At 40.8% G+C, this 15522-nt stretch overlaps 1 pseudogene; it reads left to right on the top strand.

Moving 5' to 3' along the window:
* Window positions 1-14208: 14208 nt before the first annotated feature.
* LOC109731755 (basic blue protein-like) lies at window positions 14209-14913 on the top strand (annotated as a pseudogene).
* Window positions 14914-15522: the final 609 nt, after the last annotated feature.

Genomic DNA, 15522 nt, shown 5'->3' with positions numbered 1-15522 from the left:
TAGTACTTCTTTGGCCCACCGGGTGTCTTCTGGTTCAGAAAAAATCTCCAAAAAGTTTCGCTGCTTTTGGACTCCGTTTGGTATTGATTTTCTGCGATGTAAAAAACAAGCAAAAAACAGCAACTGGCACTGGGCACTATGTCAATAGTTTAGTCCCAAAAATGAAAAAAAAATTGCTATAAAATGATTGTAAAACATCCAAGAATGATAATATAGCAGCATGAATACTTCATAAATTGTAGATACGTTGGAGACGTACCAACATCCCCAAGCTTAATTCCTACTCGTCCTCGAGTAGGTAAATGACAAAAGAAATAATTTATGAAGTGTGAATGCTAGCAAAGTGCATAATTTTGATCAATGAGAATTTAAATCACTTTTCCTAGCATCATAACAGCAATTATTTCTCATAAAACTCATCATGACAAAGTAGCAACCAATTCACATGTGAAGGTTCAAACAATGAATTCTCTTGAAACTCAACAACCTATATTCTTAGTCACCAAACAATTGCAATTCAAATTATTCAACAGAGTGTAAGTAAGAGCTCCACATAGTTAATCATCATATAGTATTCCATGATTGCTACTACTCAACGCATATTCTTAGAACAAATGGCATCCAATGAACACAGAGAAAGATAGGGGCTTAATATTTTGCCTCCCAACTCATTTATCATAGAGATAATTGTCAACAATAATAAATCATGATCAAATATATTTGATTGGTCATATGTGCCTAGATCTTTCTGCACCACATGATGCTTGCCAATTACAGAGTAATTGAGATTGAAATGAGAAAGCATACTATTGACTCTTTGCAGAAAAGTAAATACTGAAAAGTAAAAGATAGGCCCTTCGCAGAGGGAAGCGGAGGTTTTCATGCGCTTTTTATTTGGATGCCCAAGCTCTTAATGAATAGGAACATCACGTTAATTGCCCCTTATGATAGCAACCTTTATTATGCAGTCCATCGCTTTTATTACTTTGCCATCACAAGTTCGTACAACGCTCAATTTTCCCTTACAATAAAAATCAAACATATTTAGGAGCAATTTTTATTGCCTTATGCACCGATGACAACTTACTTGAGGGATCTTATTCAATCCATAGGTAGGTATGGTGGACACTCATGGCAAGAAACTGGGTTTAAGGGTTTTCGGATGCACAAGTAGTATCTCTCCTTAGTACGAATTTTTGGCTAGCAAAAGATCCTAGGCAAACACCACATGTTGGAGGATCTATGACAATATAACTTCTATGCAAAAATACACAAACATAACTCATTACGTTCTCTTTCTTGTCCAATTTCAGCTAATTTGCTCAAGTTTGAAAATAATTAATGGGTATTCACAATCATAAAAGATGTCCAAGATAATATATTTGCATGTGAAAGTTCTCTTCCTTATACTAATCATTCATGAATTGCTTGTATGACCAATATTGTGATTGCCAAGCTTTAAAGATTTCACTTTCCAAACCCAATGTGAAGCTACTACTAGGCATGATATAATTTCAACTTCATGATATTCAATTCATTCAACAATTTACTCATAGGATATAAGTGAAGCACAAGAGTAAATGACAAGCTACTCCGAAAAGATATAAGTGAAGATCAAGCGAGTAGTTATGTAAATAGGTAGCTAATTGTGGACTCTCTCTTATTTAAAAACTTTCTGATTTAAGTATTTTATTAAAACAACAAGCAAAACAAAATAAAATGGCATTCCAAGAATAGCACACATCATGTGAAGAAGCAAAAACTTAGGCTCAACCGAGACTAACCGATAATTGTTGATGAAGAAAGGTGGGATGCCTAGCGGGGCATCCCCAAGCTTAGATGATTGAGACTTCTTGAAATATTATCTCGGAATGCCATGGGCATCCTCAAGCTTGACTTTTGTGTCTCCTTAATTCCTTTTATATCACAGTTTCCCTAAATCTTTAAAACTTCATCCACACAAAACTCAACAAGAACTCGTGAGATAAGTTAGTATAAATCAATGCAAAACCTTATCATTCTCTATATCACTAAAATTATTATTCAACATTGCATACTAAATGCCTCTGCATATTCAATACTCCTATCCTCAAATAGAATCATTAAACAAGCAAACATATGTAAATAATGCAAACATAACAGCAACCTGTCAAAACAGTACAGTCTATAAAGAATGCAAGAATATCAATACTTACTTAACTCCAGAAATTCTGAAAATTTACGATACTGTAGAAAAATTTATCATATCTTATTGTGCAAAACTAATTCGACATTTTATCACATTCTGACTTTTCAAGAGAATTTTTGCAACAACGATAAACTTTCTGTTTTCAAACAGCAACATGTAGACTTTTAAAATAAGCATAGTAAAGGCTATCATTGCCACTTTTATTGAAATAAAAGATGCAAAACATTATTCTAAATAACAGCAAGAAAATCCTAGTAAAATAAAATAATGCACCAAGCAGAACTTATAGCATGTGACGAATCAAAATATAGCTCCAAGTGAAGTTACTGATAATGTTGGAGACGAAAGAGGGGGTGCCTTCTGGGGCATCCCCAAGCTTAGTTGCTTGGATCTTCCTTGGATATTAACTTGGGGTGCCTTGGGTATCCCCAAGCTTAGGGTTTTGTCACTCCTTATTCTCCTCATATCGATGTCTCACCCAAAACTTGAAAACTTCAATCACACAAAACTTAACGGAACTTCGTGAGATAGGTTAGTATGATAAAGAGCAAACCATTCACTTTGGTACTGTAAAAGACAAGATTCATAATTTTTTTCACACAATGCCTACTGTACCCATTCATTTCTACAATGTATATTGAGCAATATAAGCCATAGAAAATATAAAACAAGCAAACTATGCATTGAAAACAGAATCTATCAAAACAGAACAGTCTGTAGTAATCTGTACTCCAACCTTACTTGTGCTACTCCAAAAATTCTGAAAAATTAGGAAAATGTAGGGAATTTGTATATCTATCACCTGTAAAAAATTCAGATCAAAAGCAGCATAATAATACAGTATAATAATCATGTGAACACACAAAAATAGTAGGTAAAAGTGTTGGGTTGTCTCCCAACAAGCGCTTTTCTTTAATGCCTATTAGCTAGGCATGATGATTTCAATGATGCTCGCATGAAAGATAAGAATTGAAACGTAAAGAGAGCATCATGAATCACATGGCAATCACATTTAAGTCTAACCCACTTCCTATGAATAGGGATTTTGTGAGCAAACAACTTTAAGAGTTCAATATTAATATTCTCATACATATCAAGTGACATTGGCGACCCTTTTTTTACCATCAAATCATCACACACATGTTCTCTCCCTCCCTCTTCCTCACTCTCTCTCCCCCTATCCCTCTCTTTCCCTCTCTAACACACACACATATCCATCTTATTGGGTACGAGACCATAATCCATCTATTTGACACACACACACACACACACACACGCTAGTGCATAAGAATATGGATTATGTGTATTATATTTGCCACCACAACTGAGGGAATTAATTTCATGTAAATCGGCCAGCCACAGCTCCAAGAATACGCGGAGGAGGTGGCCCGGGTCGGCGTCGGCACCGTCCGGCGTGGGCCATGGTCCCGCTTCCAAGTGCGTCTGCTCGCCGGCCACCCACGCCGGGTCCTTCAAGTGCCGCTTCCGCCGCACCAACTCCCTGGGCCACGGCCACGGCCAGGGCCAGGGAAGCCGCCCTTCTTCGCCCCTTCACCGGCCGTGCCCAACGCGTTGCCGTGGCACCCGACCTCGCCGTCCTCGTGCTCCGGCATCGCCGCGACCCAGTGACGCAGCCCAAGCATCGGCCGCTAGAATCAAGAACGCTCGACAACGGTGAGGGAAGGGAAGATTAAAATCATGAGAGTGAAAATTAAAATCATGACGACAAGTTTCAAGGTTATCATTATTCTTTATAGCATACATGTCATCACCATAATTATCATAGATAGCAACTTTGTTATCATAGTCAATTGAAGCCTCTTCCAAAATGGTGGATTCATCACTAAATAAAGTCATGACCTCTCCAAATCCACTTTCATCATTATAATCATCATAAATAGGAGGCATGCAATCATTATAACAAATTTGCACATCAAATCTTGGGGGACTAAAAATATCATCTTCATCGAACATAGCATCCCAAGCTTATGGCTTTGCATATCATTATGGATATTCAAAGAATTAGTACTAACAACATTGCAATCATGCTAATCATTTATACCAAACATTCTATTGAATTATTCTTCTATCAATTGAGCACAATTTTCCTTTCCATCATTTTCACAAAATACATTATAAAGATGAATAATATAATGCAACCTCAATTCCATTTTTTTGTAGTTTTCTTTTATAAACCAAACTAGTGATAAAACAAGAAACTAAAAGATTCAGTTGCAAGATCTAAAGATATACCTTCAAGCACTCACCTCCCCGGCAACGGCGCCAAAAAAGAGCTTTATGTCTACTCACAACTAGTTCTTGTATACTCGTGTTGGGCCTCCAAGCGCAGAGTTTTGTAGGACAGTAGCAAATTTCCCTCAAGTGGATGACCTAAGGTTTATGAATCCGTGGGAGGCGTATGATGAAGATGGTCTCTCAAACAACCCTGCAACCAAATAATAAAAAGTCTCTTGTGTCCCCAACACACCAAATACAATGGTAAATTGTATAGGTGCACTAGTTCGGCAAAGAGATGGTGATACAAGTGTAGTAATGATAGTAGATATTGATTTTTGTAATACGAACAATAAAAAAGAGCAAGGTAGCAAGTAACAAAAGTGAGCACAAACGGTATTGCAATGCTTGAAAATGAGGCCTAGGGTCCGTACTTTTGCTAGTGCAGTCTCTCAACAACGCTAATATAATTGGATCATATAACCATCCCTCAACGTGTGATGAAGAATCACTCCAAAGTTCCTATCTAGCGGAGAACATAAGAATAAATTGTTTGCAGCTATTCTTTCCGATCGATCTATCCAAGAGTTCATACTAAAATAACACCAAGTTATTCTTTCCGATCGATCTATCAAGAGTTCGTACTAAAATAACACCAAAGAAAATTCAGATTCATAATACTCAATCCAACACAAAGAACCTCAAAGAGTGCCCCAAGATTTCTACCGGAGAAACAAAAGACGAGAACGTGCATCAACCCCTATGCATAGATTACCCCAATGTCACCTCGGGAATCCGCGAGTTGAGTGCCACAACACATATCGAGTGAATCAATATGATACCCCATTGTCACCACGGGTATTCATAGCAAGACATACATCAAGTGCTCTCAAATCCATAAAAGTATTCAATCCTATAAAACGAAATCTCAAAGGGAAAACTCAATTCATATAAAGATAGAGAGGGGAAAACACCATACGATCCGACTATATTAACAAATCCCGCGATACATCAAGATCGTGACATCTCAAGAACACGAGAGAGAGAGAGAGAGAGAGAGAGATTAAACACATAGCTATTGGTACAAACCCTCAGCCGACTACTCCCTCCTCATCATGGTGGCCGCCTGGATGATGAAGATGGCCACCGGTGATGATCTCCACCTCCAGCCAAGTGCCGGAACGGGGTCTAGATTGGTTTTTCGTGGCTACAGAGGCTTGCGGCCGCGGAGCTTCTGATCTAGGGTTACCCTAAGTGTTTTTGGAATATCTGGGAATTCATAGGGTGAAGAGGCGGTGCGGGCACTACTAGGGAAAAGCCTAGGAGTAGTGTAGGTCTGAGGGCTATCAGTAGCATGGGGAACCGCGCTACTGATACGGCGCTACAGCTAACACTTAGCAGTAGGCGTTCCTACCCACGCTACTGTTATAGCAACTTAGCAGTAGCGCTGTCCATACAAGCGCTACTGCTAATCTAACTAGTAGTAGCATTTTCCGTGCCCCCGCGCTACCACTATTCTGTTTTTCATTTTTTTAGTGTATTTATACGTTGTTATACAAATTTTGATACAATACCAATTAATAGGTTGTTATATGATTGTGTCCATGATGAATTAATATATCATTGTGAGGAAGAAACATGGATTAGATTCATTTGGATGAATCAAAAATTGAATTAGGACGACGATCCTACTAATTCAACTTTTTGTCACTTTTGATCCATCCACATGAATCTAATCCGCGTTCCTTCCACCTATGATATAATAACTAATCATGATCATAATAACAAATCATCATGATAATCGTGATCAATATCATCATCATATTAATATAAAAACTCTTGCATCATATCATCGCCAACAACACTAGCTAATAATGATCATAGTCATTACCACCAACACTATTTAATCATCATAGTCATAGTGTAGCTATCTAATCACCACCAACACTAGCTAATAAAAATCATCATAGTCATTACCACCAACACTAGCTATTCAATCATCATAGTCATAGTGTAGCACATCATCATCTTCAAACTCATTCTAGCTAGCTAATCACTCCTGCTGCTCTCTCTCAGGTAAAATAGCATAGAACATGTGTAGCACTCCTGCTTCATCATATTGGAGCATGCAGATAAACCTGTCTCCTAATTGTGGGCCGCGCTTCTAATTGCTGCCCCCTAGTACTTCTCTGCTGTGATCCTTCACATTGCTCCAATCTTTGACTATTAAGACTTGCTCGCTTGAGAAATCCTAAATGCACTCATGTGCAATGTAGGGTGTCTTGGCCGCAAGCTAACCATTGTCATGTGACCTTTAGCCTCGATGCAATGAGGCACAACTATCATCGGGAGTCCCTGTTGAAGAACATCGTAGTAACATACTTAGCAATGAAGTTTAGCTTAAAAAATAATGTATGCAAAAGATGCATTGAGGACAAATAGTAAAAATATTACCATCTTTCCTAAATAGATGTGACCGTATTTCAATACGCACACTAGAGGTCGCATGTTTTGAGTACTAATATCTTGAAGTCCACAAAAATAACCTGTCTTGGCAGTATCAAGATCCTCGAGCCATGAAACATAATGACCTATCTCCTCACAGTTTAGTTCAGCTCCGGGACAGTAGTAGGTGCTATCTACCAAGTGCCAGACAGGTTTGCTTGAATGGAAATAAGCTTTCAATGGAAATTAGTTGTCAACTATTTTTAAATAAACAATATAAATTACTTAATAAATATGGTTGAGAAACTCACATAATGGTAGAACTGGAGGCGTCTGCACATCGACCCAGATGTCGATATTACCTTCAATATCATCTTCCGGACGAATATCAAAGGTGACAAGCATATCAGGCTCAAATGCATAAGCCTTGCATAGTGCTCTCCAATTTTTGCATTCAAAATAGGTGTAGGTGTCTGCATTCTATAATTTGACGGCAAAAGTATAACCATGCTCGATCCTCAAGTGAACTCTCTTTACCTCCATACTTTCCATAGTACTGAAACAATCATATCCAAGACATAAATTCTTGCATGGCAGGGGATACGCTAGTATAATGGTAAAAAATTAAAATAATAAGTTGAAGCAAAAGAAGCAGAAGTCATGCTTAATTACCATAAAAGACTTGTCGTTGTGACTTACAGTATCCACTTCGAAGGTCCCATCCAGCTTGATGCTGAAGCGCCTACCACCAACTAGGTGAGGCCTGTCACACAGGCCGCGCTCGTCTCGCAGTACTCGCACATACCGAATTCCTTATCGTCGTCAGACATTTCCTATCTTCATAGTTGAAACATTAATTGAAAATCGATCGAAGGCAACTACCAGGAAACTCAGCACATAGATCACTATTACTCAATATGCAACGGGTTGACTTTAGGTATGTCGAGTCTTCCTTGCTGAACTATCATCTCACGTATATGGTGGGCATTCCCTCTCTGATATTGCGCCCGTCGATGATGGTCGCTACTCCTCCTTTCCCTAGTGCATTACAAATATCTATCACAAGGAAAAGAAGGAGAAGCGACCCCCACGACTGTTGGGGAACACAGTATTTCAAAAAAATTGCCTACGATCACGCAAGATCTATCTCGAGGAGAGTGTGTCTACGTACCCTTGTATACCGAAAGCGGAAGCGTTTAGTAACGCGGTTGATGTACTCGAACATCTTCGCGATCCAACCGATCCAAGTACTGAACGTACGGCACCTCCGCGATCAGCACACGTTCAGCTTGGTGACATCCCTCGAACTCTTGATCCAGTTGAGGCCGAGGGAGAGTTCCGTCAGCATGATGGCGTGGCGACGGTGTTGATGAAGTTACCAGTGCAGGGCTTCACCTAAGCACTATGACGATATGATCGAGGTGTGTAACTGTGGAGTGGGCACCGCACACGGCTAAGAGAAGACTTGGTGTGTGTTCTAGCGGTGCCCCCCACACATATATATAGGTGGGGGCGGGAGTAGCAGGAGGCGCGCCCCAAGTAGGAGGAATCCTACTTGGGGCCTAATCCTATTCGGCCTCCCCCCTTTCCATGTTTTTCGGAGGGAGAAGGAAAGAGGAGGGGAAGAGAAGGAAAGGGGAGGCCGAATTGCCCCCCTTCCTTTCTCTCCTCTCCCTTTACTTTCTCCCACCCTATTCGGACATGTATGGGGTGCACTAGCCCAGTAGGGGCTGGTCTGTCCCACCCTAGGCCCAATAAGGCCCATATCTTGGTCGGGGGTGCCCGGAACCCCTTTCCGGTGACCCGATATGTATCTGGTACCCCCGAAACACTTCCGGTGTCCAAATACTATCATCCTGTATATGAATCATTACCTCTCGACCATTTCGAGACTCCTTGTCATGTCCGTGGTCTCATCCGGGACTCCGAACAACATTTGGTCATCAAATCACATAACTCATACAATATAAAATCGTCATCGAACGTTAAGCATGCGGACCCTACGGGTTCGAGAACTATGTAGACATGACCGAGACACCTCTCCGGTCAATAACCAATAGCGGAACCTGGATGCTCATATTGGCTCCCACATATTCTATGAAGATCTTTATCGGTCAAACCGCATAACAACATACATTGTTCCCTTTGTCATCGGTATGTTACTTTCCCGAGATTCGATCATCAGTATCATCATACCTAGTTCAATCTCGTTACTCGCAAGTCTCTTTACTCGTTCCATAATGCATTATCCCGTAACTGACTCATTAGTCACATTGCTTGCAAGGCTTATAGTGATGTGCATTACCGAGAGGGCCCAGAGATACCTCTCCGATACATGGAGTGACAAATCCTAATCTCGATCTATGCCAACTTAACAAACACCATCGGAGACACCTGTAGAGCATCTTTATAATCACCCAGTTACGTTGTGACGTTTGATAGCACACTAAGCGTTCCTCTGGTATTCGGGAGTTGCATAATCTCATAGTCATAGGAATATGTATAAGTCATGAAGAAAGCAATAGCAATAAAACTTAACGATCATTATGCTAAGCTAACGGATGGGTCATGTCCATCACATCATTCTCTAATGATGTGATCCCGTTCATCAAATGACAACACATGTCTATGGTTAGGAAACTTAACCATCTTTGATTAACGAGCTAGTCAAGTAGAGGCATACTAGGGACACTCTGTTTTGTCTATGTATTCACACATGTACTAAGTTTTCGGTTAATATAATTCTAGCATGAATAATAAACATTTATCATGATATAAGGAAATATAAATAACAGCTTTATTATTGCCTCCTCCGCAAAAAAAAACTTTATTATTGCCTCTAGGGCATATTTCCTTCAACGACAACAGTCGGCATTCTTCTTCTCTCATATATGGTGGACACTCCCTCACCATTTCGGTCGTCGATGATGGTCACTACTCCTTCTTCCCCTAGTGTGTAACAAAGGTCTAGCACAAAGAGAAGAAGGAGAAGCGACCCCCACGACAACAGTCGGCATTCTTCCTCTCTGAAATATATATATATATATATATATATATATATATGGTGGACACTCTCCCTCACTGAAAGACACACAAGGAGCCGAAACATACCTAAAGTCAACCTGTTCCATATATCGAGCAATGACATAGAAAAAATTTCCTATGTTTTGCCGAAATATAATTGAATTCCCGTTCTGGCAAATCACAAGCACTCGATATGCCCTACATTGTAGCACAAGTCATGCTAAAATGTATGAAAAAAAATGGCATGAACTTTGCTAAAGATAGGAGATATCGAGCGCCTGAAATTTTCCCGGACGGAAACAAATCAACATTCCAGCAAAACATAGGCCACTCGGAGGCACATTGCAAACAAGAACACCCAGACATCCTCTATACTCAGAGTGCATCATCATCGACATCAATGACATGGCAACTATATAGCACTAGCATTTTCATCATCGACATTTACAACACATTATCATTTGGCTATTCTCACCTAGAGGTCTGAAGGGGTCGACGATGGGGACTACTGCGGGGATGAGGCAGGGGTAAACTTGATTTCTGCACAAACAAAATATATTAACCACTGACTAAAAATAAACTAATTCTATTAAGCACTTACTATAAATAAACTAGTTCTATTAAGCACTTGCTATAAATAAACTAGTTCTATTAAGCACTTACTATAAATAACCTAGTTAGTTAACCTAGCTAGTTAACCTAGATAATTAACCTAAATAAACTAGTTAACCTAGCTAGCCAGCCTAGTTAACGTAGCTAGTTTGAATTTTTACTAATTTACTAAAAAATCTACTCTATGCAAGAACGGAGTGAGGAGAGATGAGGGAGGGAGGAGGGAGTGGGGTGGGGGAGGGAGGAGGATCAGAGGAGGGAGGAGAGAGGAGGACGGGAGGAGGGAGGGAGGAGAGAGGAGGAGGGGGAGGAGGGCGGTGGGAGGAGGGGGCGGCCGGAGGAGGAGAGAGGAGGAGGGAGGACTGCGGCGGCAATGCGGTGGCGACAGCAATGTGGCGGCGGCGGAGGAGTGAGGCAGCGGGGAGTGACGTCTACTACGCGACTTTATTCTTGTAGACTCGTGTTGGGCCTCCAAGCGCAGAGTTTTGTAGGACACTAGCAATTTTCTCTGAAGTGGATGACCTAAGGTTTATCAATCTGTGGGAGGCGTGGGATGAATATGGTCTCTCTCAAACAACCCTACAACCAAATACTAGAAATGTCTTGTGTCCCCAACACACCCAATATAATGGCAAATTGTATAGGTGCACTAGTTCGGCAAAGAGATAGTGATAAAAGTGTAATATGGATGGTATAAATATATTTTTATAATCTGAATAAATAAAAACATCAAGGTAGCAATTGATAAAATGCAGCACAAACGGTATTGCAATGCTTGAAAATGAGGCCTAGGGTCCGTACTTTCGCTAGTGCAATCTCTCAACAATGCTAATAATTGGATCATATAAACATCTCTCACGTGTGATGAAGAATCACTCCAAAGTTCTTATCTAGCGGAGAACATAAGAATAAATTGTTTGTAGGGTACGAAACCACCTCAAAGCTATTCTTTCCGATCGATCTATCCAAGAGTTCGTACTAAAATAACACCAAAGCAAATTCAGATTCGTAATATTCAATCCAACACAAAGAACCTCAAAGAGTGCCCCAAGATTTCTACTGGAGAAACAAAGAGAAGAACGTGCATCAACCCCTATGCATAGATTACCCCAATGTCACCTTGGGAATCCGTGAGTTGAGTGCCAAAACATATATCAAGTGAACCAATATGATACCCCATTGTCACCACGTGTATTCATATGCAAGACATATATCAAGTGCTCTCAAATCCATAAAAGTATTCAATCCGATAACGAAATCTCAAAGCGAAAACTCAATTCATCACAACAAGATAGAGAGGGGAAAACACCATATGATCCGACTATATTAACAAAGCCCGCGATACATCAAGATCGTGGCATATCGAGAACACGAGAGAGAGAGAGAGAAAGAGAGAGAGATTAAGCACATAGCTACTGGTACAAACCCTCAGCCCCGAGGGTGGACTACTCCCTCCTCATCGTGGTGGCCGCCGAGATGATGGAGATGGCCACCGGTGACGATTTGCCCCTCCGACGGAGTGCCGACACGGGGTCTAGATTTGTTTTTCGTGGCTACAGAGCCTTGCGGTGGCGGAACTTCTGGTCTAGGGTCTCCCCGAGGGTTTTTGGAATATTTGGTGATTTACAGGGCAAAGAGGGGGTCCGGGAGGCCACCGAGGTAGGCACGACCCACCTGGGCGCGCTTGGGGCCCCAGGCTCGCCCTGGTGGGTTGTTCCTCCCTCGAGGCACCACCCAGGTGCTTCTCGGGCCCACTGGATGTCTTTTGGTCCATAAAAAATCCACAAAAAGTTTCGCGGTGTTTGGACTCCGTTTGATATTGATTTCTTGCGATGTAAAAAAAAGCAAAAAACTGCAACTGCCACTGGGCACTGGGTCAATAGGTTAGTCCCAAAAAATGATATAAATTTGCTATAAAATGATTGTAAAACATCCAAGAATGATAATAAAACAGCATGAATAATTCATAAATTAGAGATACGTTGGAGACGTATCAGGGAGTGAGGGGAGGAAGAAGATGGTCGGGGCGCGGGGGAGAAAAATTTGGGGATAAGTCACCCATAGCAGTAGTGCGGTTCCAGGAAGAGAGCTACTGCTAAGACCAATAACGGTAGCATTGGTATTAGACCAGTGCTACTACTATACCTAGCTTGCCGGCAACGGTGTGGCAGTTATAGTAGTAGCGCTTTTTACCTGGGACGCGCTACTGCTACTTATATAGTAGTAGTGGGCTTGTGCACAACGCGCTACTCGTACATAGTAGTAGCGCATGTTTTTGACCATCGCTACTGGTAAGCTTCTCTGTATAAGGTTTTCCTTAGTAGTGGGGAGGCCACCGAGGTGGGCATAACCAACCTGGGTGTGCCTGGGCCCCCAGGCGTTCCCTAGTGGGTTGTGCTCTCCTCGGAGCTCCCCTCTGGTACTTCTTTGGCCCACCAGGTGTCTTCTGGTCCAGAAAAAATCTCCAAAAAGTTTCGCTGCGTTTGGACTCCGTTTGGTATTGATTTTTCTACGATGTAAAAAACAAGAAAAAAAAACAGCAACTGGCACTGGGCACTATGTCAATAGGTTAGTCCCAAAAAATGATAAAAAGTTGCTATAAAATGATTATAAAACATCCAAGAATGATAATATAACAGCATGAATACTTCATAAATTATAGATACGTCGGAGACGTATCAATCGCTGACCCAATTCCTACGCTTTTCTCATATCGGTCTTTGCTAAGTTACTATTGTTGTAGTTGTTATAATCATCACAAACTGCTATTTTTATTTTTCCTGTTACTATTGCTACTGTTACAGCTACTATCAAAACTATCAAACTACCATGTTACTAAACACTTTGTTGCAGAAATATAATTTCCCAGGTGTGGTTGAATTGACAACTCAACTGCAAAGGCTCATAAATATTCTTTGGCTCCCCTTGTGTCGAATCAATAAATTTGGGTGAAATACAACCCTTGAAGACTATCATGATCCCCTATACTTGAGGGTTATTAGTAGGTCATTCCAGTTTGTGCCAGGATGGTTAGTTTAGGGCCAATTTCGTTGATCAGGAGTAGTTGCAGACTTTCCACGGAGGGCGCCCTTGAGGTAATCGTCTCCGTCCAAAGTGGCTACAAGTTCTTGGTAAGTCTCACAAATTTTCCTCTAAATTAGATCCTTCAGAATCTCGTCGGGTTTACTGCTTTGTTAACCAATCGGGGCTCTTTTCTTTTTCAATTGTTCCAAATTAACCTAGCCTAAAATTCTTATATGAATCTAATGAATTCAATTTTTAAACTTCTTAAATTCATTTGAACACCATTTATTGAAAATATTCCTGTCAATTTCAAATTATTTGAGACTAAACAATCGCAAATCATGGCCTCCAATCGCTTTAGCAGCTATCGTTGAAAAGTCAAGATTAGGGACTTCTCCTTATAAAAAATAATTTTGTATTTTAAAATTTTCTTATTACAATTATATCATCCAATACTAGTATATATAAATATCTGATATACAAATAATGCATCCAGGAGAAATATTTACTAAATCATGAAGTAGGAAATAAATGCATCCTCGTTCATTTCCATTAATCCAAGATCAGATTATATAAGTTGGAGGATTTGGTAGCATATACTAACTAATGTTGCATATCACAAATGTTGATTTGTCTTATTTAAGGCAAGATTCTCATTATTTGTCCACATTAAAACAATGATTTTAGCCGACCGCCTATATATATCATACGAGAAGGAGATCGAACGCAAGCCATCACTTGAGGAATCGACAACTATTTCACTTTTTTGTTCTTGTGATTTTCGGTATCAACAAGAAGTCAAGAGAAACACCATCAATGGCACGGGCAACCATGATACCCACCCTTTTGGTGCTGCTTCTGGTCGTTTGCTGCGCAACCACCGTCGTCCAGGGCAAGGAGTGGGTTGTTGGTGACAACAAGGGATGGAGCTTCGGCGTCTCTGGATGGGAGAGTGGCAAGGACATCCAGTCCGGCGACGTGCTTGGTGAGAACTCTAAAGATCAAGTGATTGGTTTTTCTTGATGTATATAATGTGTTCTGATCTGTATTCTTGTGTTAACTAATGCACGCAGTGTTCAAGTACAACCCGAGTATGCACAATGTGGTGTAGGTGGGAGAAGGCGACTACAACTCATGCAGGGTCTCGGGCCCGTCGAGGACCTACACCTCCGGAAATGACCACATCCAGCTCGCCCGCGGAGGCAAAGCATTCTTCATCTGTAGCCTTCCGGGTCACTGCCAGCAAGGCATGAAGATCGCTGTCACTGCTTAATAGATCTCGCGCATATGTGCGTCTTTGTATTTGTACTTTCTTACAAGTCTTTATGGTGTGCTAGCTCATGATGAATTGGTGATAGAAGAAATAAATTGATCCTAGTGCAGTATCTGCATCATGTTTTCATGGAATCTTGATAAACCAACTTCTATTTGCACTAGCTACTGTTAATATACAAGTAGACATAAGTTTCTACAATTCTACCGACCATACTTTAAACATAAAGGGCAAACTATTATGATGGTCTATCACAGTCAATTGAATTCGGAGTCTTTTTTAAAAATAGTTCACCAAATGTACAAAGCATCCCAAACATGATAAAAAATACATAGAAGTTCTTGGACCATCAAACGACCACTACCGCCAGAATGAGCCGCTCACGCGCTGGTTGTCGAAGCCGGCCTGACCTTGTCGATTACACCCGACAAGTCTTCGTGCACGCGCCCTTAAGGACTAGTGCCCCGAAGCCCTAGTCGTCGAGTCAACTTAACAAACTAGATCCACCAATCCAGTAACACGGTCGACCTTCACATATAGGATATGCTCCTGGTTGGTTCTTGTCGGATTGAGGGTGGTTTTGGACTGCTCCAATTCATGATTTCAATAGATTTGTTTCAAACACCTCAACTTCAATTCCTTAGTGGATTGGAGCTGGAGTAGCATCTAGTTCATTTTACTGGAGCAGAGAAATGGTTGCTTTACCTGCTCCACTTCACCC

This window comes from Aegilops tauschii, chromosome 5, assembly GCF_002575655.3.
Source record: "Aegilops tauschii subsp. strangulata cultivar AL8/78 chromosome 5, Aet v6.0, whole genome shotgun sequence".
Taxonomy (NCBI): domain Eukaryota; kingdom Viridiplantae; phylum Streptophyta; class Magnoliopsida; order Poales; family Poaceae; genus Aegilops; species Aegilops tauschii.
This window is presented reverse-complemented; position numbering and strand designations above follow the sequence as displayed.